A 10,797-nucleotide genomic window follows, 5' to 3' on the forward strand; every position below is an offset into this window, starting at 1 on the left:
TTAAATGCTTATGACAAAATACTGTTTGAAGCATTCATTAGCTGAAAAATAACCAATATCACACATCATAAGTCATTTTTAATTCTTTGTTGTTATTTAGTCACTATGTCATGTCCTACTCTTTTTTGACCCCAGGGACTATTGCTCACCAGGCTCCTTCTGTCCATAGGATTTCCCAGGCTAGAATACTGGAGTGGGTTGCCCTTTGTCTAGGAACTCTTTAAAACACTAGTTTAGTAAACCAGATTTTATTTCTGTGAATATTTGAAGATAATATTGCATTTTGACACTCAAATATGTATTTGTAACAGAGTTTTTACTGATCCAACTGAATTCCAAATTTCTTAAATTTAGTGATTTTTCTAAATCAAAAATATAGTCATATTTGTAAATTTTTCAAAATCACTTATTAAAAAAATTTTCCCCATCTTATTTTAGACCTTATTTGCCAAAGATTGTTCCTCAGAATAGATTTTCACATTGTAGTTGCCTAGTTTATCAGAGAAGGCAATGGCAACCCACTCCAGTACTCTTGCCTGGAAAATCCCGTGGATGGAGGAGCCTGGTGGGCTGCAGTCCATGGGGTCACCAAGAGTTGGACATGACTAAGTGACTTCACTTTCACTTTTCACTTTCATGCATTGGAGAAGGAAATGGCAACCCACTCCAGTGTTCTTGCCTGGAGAATCCCAGGGACGGGGGAGCCTGCTGGGCTACCGTCTATGGGGTCGCACAAGGTCGGACACGACTGAAGCGACTTAGCAGCAGCAGCAGCAGTTTTATCTAGAGATATGATCTGGTGTAAAAAGTAACTGCCTTTGTTGGCATTTCTCTGGAGAGAGGGTTGGGTTTTAAGGGTATCCCTGGTGTGTCTTCCCACTGTTCTCTGGTGCCACCCACCCACTTTTTTACTTTTTCAGCTCCCAGATGGATAAGAAATGTATTCAGGAACAACTAACCTCTCTTCTATAAGATTACTAAATTTTGCTATTGATTTCTAAGTTTCTACCTCCATTTCTTTTGTTCTTCCAAGGATAACTCCACCAAGTATTTGTTATCAAGTCCCTTCCTATCCTTTTATTTTTAAAATATTTTTAAAAATATCTATTTATTTGCCAATGCTGAGTCTTAGTTGTGGCATGTGGGATCTAGCTACCTGACTAGGGATTGATTCTGGGTACCCTGTATTGAGAGCAGAGAGTCTTAGCCCCTGGACCACCAGGGATGTACCCCTTCCTAGCCTTTTAAAGACATTGTATACACGCATATCATGTTGTGAAGGTTTTCTTTGGGTTCATGAAATAATTTATTTAGGTGTGTTTTTTGTTAAGTTGGGCTTCCCTGGTGGCTCAGATGGTAAAGCGTCTGCCTGCAATGCAGGAGACCCGGGTTCGATCCCTGGGTTGGAAAGATCCCCTGGAGAAGGAAATGGCAACCCACTCCAGGACTCTTGCCTGGAGAATCCCATGGAGGGAGGAGTCTGGTAGGCTACAGTCCATGGGGTCACAAAGAGTTGGATCCGACTGAGCAACTTCACTTCATTTTGTTAAGTCAATTAGATTGTGCTTAGTTTAGATTCTCTTTTAGTTCCCCTAAAAGCAGAGACCCACCTAAGGACTTGAGTATAGGTGTTTTGTTGGGAGGTTATCCCAAGGAACGAGAAGGAGAGCAAAGAGAGTGTGGGACAAGGGAGAAAGGAAAGTCAGTGTAAGGATGTATTATCAAGTTCCAGCTGCAGGCAGTGGAGATTCAATTTCTGAGATTCAAGGACAGTTGAGAACATAAGAAATTCCTCCTGCAATTGTCCCCTGAAGGACAGGAGGCTGGAGTATGCTTCTGTTAGCACCCATCCCTTCTTTGAGGGTTGTTTCCAGGCGTGTTAGGTCCCCATTCTTGCCTGGCAGGCACACAGGGGGGTGTCCTATGACAGGTATTGGGATGGGCTCTGAGGGGGTCCAAGCCTGCACAGCACTGTCCCTTGTTCCTGTACTGAAATTAGAGATGGGGCGAGGGAATGCAACCCAGAGCCCAGGCCTCTTACCACAACAAACCTTCCGTATTATGAACTGGTAGGACTTACAAGAGCCCTCAGAAAAAGTGGGGTCACTTGCTGGGACTATGCTCATGACGAACCATTTGTGCATGTGTGTGCTGGGTCATGTCCGACTCTTTATGACCCTATGGACATATTGTGGCCAGCCAGCCTCCTCTTCCATGGGATTCCCTAGGCAAGAACACTGGAGTGGGTTGCCATTTCCTTCTTCAGGGGTCTTCCCGACCCAGGGATCAAACCTGCGTCTCCTGCATCTTCTCCAGGATGATTCTTATACCACTGAGCCACTGGGGCCTAATGATCAATTAATTGCACTGGAAGTGGAAATTTGGGAAGTGGCTTCTAGTCTCTGTGGAATTAAAAATAAAATCAGCTTAGTATGAATCTATACCAAGATGAGGATACTTTTACCAACAATGACACAGAAATAAACCTCTTTAGTGACATGGCAGTCAGATTGCAGATTGGAAAAGAATTTCCAGACACACCGTTTCAGAAAGGAGTGAGTTTATTAAGAACAAGGAGCAGAGATAATGAAGTTGCTACAAATGCAGTGGGTCAGGGAGAGCTGTTAAAACAGCAGGCTGGCTCAAGGGAGAGCCAGAGCTTTTCATGGGTTGTATGTTCAGTCTTTCAGTCATGTCTGACTCTTCAGAACCCTGTGGACTGCAGCCCCCAAGGATCCTCTATCTATGAGATTCTGCAGGCAAGAATACTGGAGTGGTTGCCATTCCCTTCTCCAAGTGATCTTCCCGACTCAGATCGAACCTGCGTCTCTTGCATCTTCTTCATTGGCAGGCAGATTCTTTACCACTGTGCCATCATGGGTTAGCAGGCAATTTTTATAGCCTCAAGACAAAGAAAACTCCTGCTAAAAGGTAGCATTAGGTGATTGTTCAGGGTGCTATAAGGTAACTACTGGGTGGGCATTTTTGCCTAATTTGGGATCAGGAAGCTTGCTGGTAATGATCCAGGGGCTTTTGGCAACAATTACAGAGGGACTCACTCAGTTCTGAAGATGACCTTGTTTCTGCACCCTGCTGCAGTGGTCTTGGTGCAAGGCCTTGCACCTGTGACCTTGGTGTGACACTCCACATTTATCCTCCTCCCCTTGTGTCAGCATAAGAAATAAGAATCACGTAGAAACCAAAGATGTTCAGAGAGACTTCTGGAAGAGAATGCAAGAATGAGTTCCATGAAGGGACTCAGCCTGAGACCCAAGGAGCTCACAGGGGCTCACCAGGTGTCCTGGCTCCTAGTTCATTACAGTCACACGAGAATATTTTCAATTAGAAATGATGTTAGATTTATTTGTATTATTAAAGCACATCAGCCAGTCAGTGTGGATAGTTTATAGAGCTGTGTGTAAAGAGGGATGGACAGAGCCTCTCTTTATTCTTAGACACTATTTATCAAACCTTTTTGGCCATGATCCATGATAAGGCATACATTTTACATGACGATTCGGTAGACACATATGTAAGTATAAAACTGAAACCAAAGTTCCATAAGGTAATAATCCTTACTATGTTCTCTGAGATTTTCTGTTTTATCCTTTTCTAGTCTATCCTATTCTGTTTGTTCTGTTTCATTTTTTAAATGCTCATCTGGACTCACTAAATTATTCGTATGACTGATGACGAACAGGTCACAAACTGCTATTGGAAAAACACTGCTCTAGGGCACAGGAGCTTTGCATTCACAATTCCTCAACTGACTGTTTCCTTTCATGTCATAAATCAATGTACATATAATTTGTTGCCTGCTATAACTGAGGAATTGGTTTCCTATCCAGGCTTTTTCCTCCTATCAAATCTTTTTCTTCCAGCCAAGCGTAAAATAATATAGGATATATTGTTTTAGACACACTGGAAACATGTCTAAATTGTTTGGTACTTCATTCTAAAAAGAAAACCTATAAAACTGTAAAATCTACAAATGAGGATCCTGGATCAGAATGCTTCAGGTTGTAAGTAATAGAAATCCTGCCTTAAGCTGCCTTAAATAATACACAATTATGCCATCTCAAAGTGAGGAAGTTCAGAGCTAGACTTGGTTGACTCAGGGGCCTCCTGATGTCACCCAGGACACTGGTTCTGTCCACCTCTCTGCTCATCTCCAGGTTGGCTTCATCCTCAGGCTGAAGATGGGCCCAATGTTCCAGGTAGCACACCCAGGCACAACTCATCCAGAGGAGAAAGGTGATTCTCTTCCTGTATTTCCTTTATGGAGACACTCCCTACAGATGTCCTGCTGTACCCTGTTAGCACTCATGAGGGTCACAAGTCTTTTTTTATATCAATAACTGGCAAGGAAGATGTGATGACTCTTAAATCAATTTACAGAGTCAAAAGAATCACCTGCACAATTAAATTAAACTTCCTAAATTTATCTTCGATTTCTCCATTTTTCTCATCTCCACATCTAATTTGATACTAAATCCTGATGATTCTTCCTCTAACTGTCCAGTATCAGAAGACTTCTCACTGCCTCCTTGGCTTCCACCCTAGTCCAAGTCACCATCATTGCCTGCCTGGTTATTGCCATAGCCTCCAAGTTGGTTTCCTTTCTTCTTGACTTCACCTTCTTTAATCTCTTCTCAATACAGAGTAACCTTGTTGAAACAGTAAATCAAGTCACGTCACTGGTCATGCTCCTCTAATTTGAGACTTTGTACCAAGAGCCAGACATGGAGGAGTAAATGAAATAGACATGGGACATACCTTCTATTGAGGGATGCATGCAAGCCAATGAAATAAGTAAACTATGTAGTGGAGTAGATGGTGATAAGCGCTGTGGATAAAAATAGACAAGTCCCTCTCATAAAGTGGTTTATATTCTAACGTACTTGAAGGACCTAGCACAGAGCAAGTCTCTGATATATGATAGCTACATTAGTTCCCTTTTCATTGGAAAGTAACAGGAAGCTAATTCATACTAAATTAAGCAAATCAAGCGAAACACAACAGCAGGCCCAGCTCCAGGACTCAGAGTTTCCAACATCATCGGAAGCCGGTTTCTGTCCACCTTCCCTTCATGCTTTTCCCCACCCTGGTTTTATTCTCACATACATTCTCACCAAACAGGGCGATGAGGGACACCATGGCTCCAACTAACATTTACTTTCCTAGCGACCTGGTAGGAAGAGACCCCACCACAAAGTTCTAGCCACACGTTGAAAAATACAGCCCCAAATAAATGATTAACCTGAATGCCAGTTTATTTTTCTGTGAATTAAGAGCACTAGCAATAATAGCTATTTCACAGATCACCATCAGGAAATTTTGCCTAATGTACCTAAAGGCAACTTGCATAGGACTCGGCCAAAAGTGCACACAATAAATATTGACTCATTAATTTGTTTTCTGGTATGCAGGCGTTGATCATAATTTCTGCTTTAGAGGCTGGCCAGAAATCCACAAGTTTTATCAGTGCTTAAAATGAGTACTTTGTTATGCATTATCCTGCCCTGTGACTGTTTTATGAGACCGGTTTTTCCAATGGTATTACAGTGTTCCCTGTGAGGTGAGATACAAAAGAGATGAATTGGTTATATGAAAACCTAGGTTCAGATCCTGTTCTGCCACTTAAACTTGTGGGTTTTTGTGCAACTGATTACCTTCCATGAGACTTACTTTGCTTATTTATAAAGTGAGATGGAGATACCTGCTGTGCTGGGGTTGCTGGACAGGTAAAAGGAGATGGTATTTATTATTTCCCTGGCACCATGGTGAGTTCAATACACAGTAGCTTGAGGCTCTGAGCTTGGGATAATGTCCCCCACACAGTAACTATTCAGTAAATCCATGCTTGGAATTAAACACACACTCTACACCCTCAGCTTTGGTGACTCACACCTGAACTCTTGGGGCAGCTCTGCTTCAACAGATATTTTTGCAAACACATTCTTAAGAATTTCCTTGGACGTGAGTTCTGAACAGTTCAAGACACTTCTTTGGATTAATAACTGTCCCCAAAGATGTTACTTTATGCTAGTTTTTCTTAAACTGCATCCCACATCAATAATTAACCTTTCCTGCCGTTTGTCTCATATATCTCATGCTATTTTCTTTTTTCTCAAGTAAGCTAAGAGGTTTCTAAAGGACCCCAGGGTGAGGAGGAAATGTATTCATGGTCTGGCTTCTGAAATCGTGAAAGGGTGGCTTTGAAAGGGGGGAGAAAGCGAGATGATGACATTTAAGGATGTAAGCTGTGTGTGGAAGGGGCTGGTGTCGTCTGGTAGAAAAGCAGCACTGATATTTTGGCATCAACTGGTGAAACAGTTATCCTCTCCATTCACTAGGTTTCTCTTTCTGTCTATTTTGCTTGATTCAGAACCAAACAAGTATTTGTTGAGCCTGTATTCTATACCAGGCTGTGTGCTGGATGTGGGGACACCGGAGCATAAGGCACAGCCCCTTCCTGAAGAGACGTGCAGCTCTCAGAGTGAGGGTTGCTGGTGGATGTGGAGGGAAGGGGGTTCTCGTGGGAGAAAGACCTGGAGTAAGGATGCTGGGCACACGTCGGGGTCAGAGAACACAGCTGTGTTCTGGCTGGAGTCCACAGACTGCAGGAAGGGGAGTGTAAGAGGTCAGATCAGGCAGGAGGGTGGGACCATATCCCATGTTAGGAGTTGGGGTTTTCACAATGAGGATCCTACGGCAGGGGTGTCAGAAACCATCCGTTGCCCACTGTGCCACCCCAGCTGTTGCCGTGATGAAGCTGGGCAGAGGACGAGCCATGCCTGCCACAGCTCTTCAAGGACAGCTGGTCTAACTTGGGATGTAAGAGGCCTGCAGATCCTGAGATGCCTGAACCAACCGTTGCGAGCCTACACTGGTGGTAAAGGACAGTTTGGTCATTTGGATGTGGAAGCAGTCAATAAATAGAACCTGGAAGGTGTGTGCTCTGACTGGGATAAGAAATGGTACATCGTGCTGATGTTCACCACTTGGATGGCCCAGCGATCTTACTTCACAGACGTGGCGGTGTAGAACCTCTGCTGACTTCTTTATGAAGAAGTCTATCAAACAAATGTTGACAATGAAAAACCCTGTTAAAAAACCCCATCTACCCAGTCTCCCTGCCTTTAGGCTAATAAGGAATTGTCTCTATTTGACTAATGCGGGCAATGAGGCTAAAGTGAAGTCGCTCAGTCGTGTCCAACTTTTTGCGACCCCATGGACTGTAGCCTAACAGGCTCCTCTGTCCATGGGATTTTCCAGGCAATAGTCCTGGAGTGGATTGCCATTTCCTTCTCCAGGGGATCTTTCCAACCCAGGGATCGAACCCAGGTCTCCTGCATTGTAGACAGACACTTTACCGTCTGAGCCACCAGGGAAGGCAATGAGGCTGAGAGATGTTAAATGACTGTCCTGAAGTCACACAGCTTCCATGGGCCTTGTTGGAAGCATGAAGCATCTCCCAAAAGCACATCTTTGACATGGCTTTGTTCTAAAAGAAAGGGTCAATATGAGTTACAACAGGATTTTTCTAACCTAGTTGACCATTACATTTCATAAATAAGGACAATCACAAATATTTTAGTATTTCTTTTAATATATTTGCACCTAGATCAAAGGATAATAATCTAAACAGAGAATGTTTAGATTTCATTCATTCATAAGCACACATTACTTAGAAAGCATGGGGCTAGGATTCTTCAGAGAAGAATGTATAGTACACGCTTTCTCTTCTACTTGTATGCACACTAATATAATCCTAAATTGAGTTCTGTATTCCATCAACGTAATAAAATCTATCCATTTTGACATTGGGCTGCTCGTTATCCAATTTAAAGCAAACCTTTTTTTTTTTTTCCAATTAAGAGTTTTTTAAAAGTAGTTTTAGATTCACAGAAAAATTAAGGGTAACGAACAGAGATTATACCCTGTTCCTATATGGACATAACTTCTGTACCCCCACCAGAATGATATATTTGTTATAACTGATGAACCTACATCACTATTGTTCCCTGAAAACTGGGTTTTCCTCTTGGTGAGTTTTGAGCCAAAAGGTGCAACCAAGCCAAAGATCAGGAAAAAGACTTGCAGCAAGTAAGAACACTGAGGCTCTTTCTCAAAGCAGTGTCTCTCTGAACAGCAAAATTGGGGAAGTTTTAAGCTAAGGTACATCCACATACACAACGCAGCTTGGGAGGTCCACAGAGTCCAAGGTTTAGTTGATTGAAGTCACAAGGGTCAGAAAAGGTCAACATTGTCATCCCTTAGGTTCAGGATGATCTGGTCGAGCCTTGAAGCTAACCTTTACCATTGGAATAGAACTGGGAATCTTTACAACTGATTTATTATCTTTGCTGCTGTTACTTCTCTTTCCTGATTGCATTAATTACCAAGGCCTATTCAACGGCAAGTGTTGAGGCTTAGCTCACAAAATGACTTAGACCCCAAATGACTTCTCTTACATCAAGAAAGCTATATGCCTAGTTCTCTTGCTCTGGGAACCCCCTATCATATCTGCTTGCATTATCACTCAAAGTTCATAGTAAACATTAAGCTTTACTCTTGGTTTTGTCCAGTCTATCGGTTTGAATAAATGCATAATGACACATATCCATCATTATGGTATCATATAGAATATTTTTACTGCCCTAAAAGTCCTTTGTGCTTCACCTATTCATACATCCCCAATCGCTGTTCTTGGCAATCAAAGATCTTGTTACTGTTTCAATAATTTCGCTTTTTCCAGAATACCATATGGTTGGAATGATATGGTATGTAGCTGTGATATTGTGATTTGTAATAAGTAATATATATTTGTCTTCATTGAATTTCTATCACTGGGCTCCTAAAACACTTGGAATTTGCTAAGTCAGAAGAGCAACAAACGGGTCTTTTATTATGTCAGTGAGATGACCTGTGGACTGCATCTAAGACTGATTGCCAGGAGAACCAACCATGGGCTTAGAGAGTTGGAGCTTTTAGTGCTACCCCTGACCTCCAGGGAGGGGAGAGGGGCTGGAAATTGAGTTCAGTCACCAATGATTTAATCAGAGGTTCGGTGGCAGATGATTTGATCATTCATACCCATATAGTGAAGTGAAGAAGTGAAGTGAAGTGAAGTCGCTCAGCTGTGCCCGACTCTTTGCGACCCCATGGACAGTAGCCTACCAGGCTCCATCCATGGGATTTTCCAGGCAAGAATACTGGAGTGGGTTGCCATTTCCTACTCCAGGGGATCTTCCTGACCCGGGGATCGAACCCGGGTCTCCCACATTGTAGGCAAACGCTTTCAGTTCAGTTCAGTTCAGTCGCTCAGTTGTGTCCGACTCTTTGCGACCCCATGAATCGCAGCACGCCAGGCCTCCCTGTCCATCACCAACTCCCAGAGTTCACTCAGACTCACGTCCATCGAGTCCATGATGCCATCCAGCCATCTCATCCTCTGTTGGTCCCTTCTCCTCCTGCCCCCAATCCCTCCCAGCATCAGCGTCTTTTCCAATGAGTCAACTCTTCGCATGAGGTGGCCAAAGTACTGGAGTTTCAGCTTTAGCATCAGTCCTTCCAAAGAAATCCCAGGGCTGATCTCTTTCAGAATGGACGGGTTGGATCTCCTTGCAGTCCAAGGGACTCTCAAGAGCCTTCTCCAACACCACAGTTCAAAAGCATCAATTCTTCGGCGCTCAGCCTTCTTCACAGTCCAACTCTCACATCCATACATGACCACAGGAAAAACCATAGCCTTGACTAGAAGGACGTTAGTTGGCAAAGTAATGTCTCTGCTTTTGAATATGCTATCTAGGTTGGTCATAACTTTTCTTCCAAGGAGTAAGCGTCTTTTAATTTCATGGCTACAATCACCATCTGCAGTGATTTTGGAGCCCCCAAAAAATAAAGTCTGACACTGTTTCCACTGCTTCCCCATCTACCGTCTGAGCAATTCCTATTGCTCCATGTAATTACAAACATTTGCTGTTGTTAGTGTTTGATCATTCTGAAAAGTGTACAAAATTTTATCTGTATCTATATGTTTATGTATCTATTTATTTCCAATGGTTTAGTGGCAAAAAGATAAACCTAGGAATCTAATGAGGATCCCAGCCCCATTACTTCCTAGCCATATGGCCTTGGGTAAACTACTTAGAGTCTCCATTTCCTAAGTGAAAGAGGAGTGAAAAAGTTGGCTTCAAGCTCAACATTCAGAAAATGAAGATCGTGGCATCCGGTCCCATCACTTCATGGCAAATAAATGGGAAAACAGTGGAAACAGTGGCTGACTTTCACTGCAGATGGTGATTGCAGCCATGAAATTAAAAGACGCTTACTCCTTGGAAGGAAAGTTATGACCAACCTAGACAGCATGTTAAAAAGCAGAGACATTACTTTGCCAACAAAGGTCCATCTAGTCAAGGCTATGGTTTTTCCTGTGGTCATGTATGGATGTGAGAGTTGGACTGTGAAGAAGGCTGAGCGCCGAAGAATTGATGCTTTTGAACTGTGGTGTTGGAGAAGACTCTTGAGAGTCCCTTGGACTGCAAGGAGATCCAATCAGTCCATCCTAAAGGAGATTAGTCCTGGGTATTCATTGGAAGGACTGATGTTGAAGCTGAAACTCCAATACTTTGGCCACCTAATGTGAAGAGCTGACTCATTGGAAAAGACCCTGATGCTGGGAAAGATTGAGGGCAGGAGGAGAAGAGGATGACAGAGGTTGAGATGGCTGGATGTCATCACCAACTCAATGGACATGGGTTTGGGTAAACTCCTGGAGTTGGTGATAGACAG

The sequence above is a fragment of the Ovis canadensis genome, chromosome 6 (assembly GCF_042477335.2).
Source record: "Ovis canadensis isolate MfBH-ARS-UI-01 breed Bighorn chromosome 6, ARS-UI_OviCan_v2, whole genome shotgun sequence".
In the NCBI taxonomy this organism is placed as follows: Eukaryota; Metazoa; Chordata; class Mammalia; order Artiodactyla; family Bovidae; genus Ovis; species Ovis canadensis.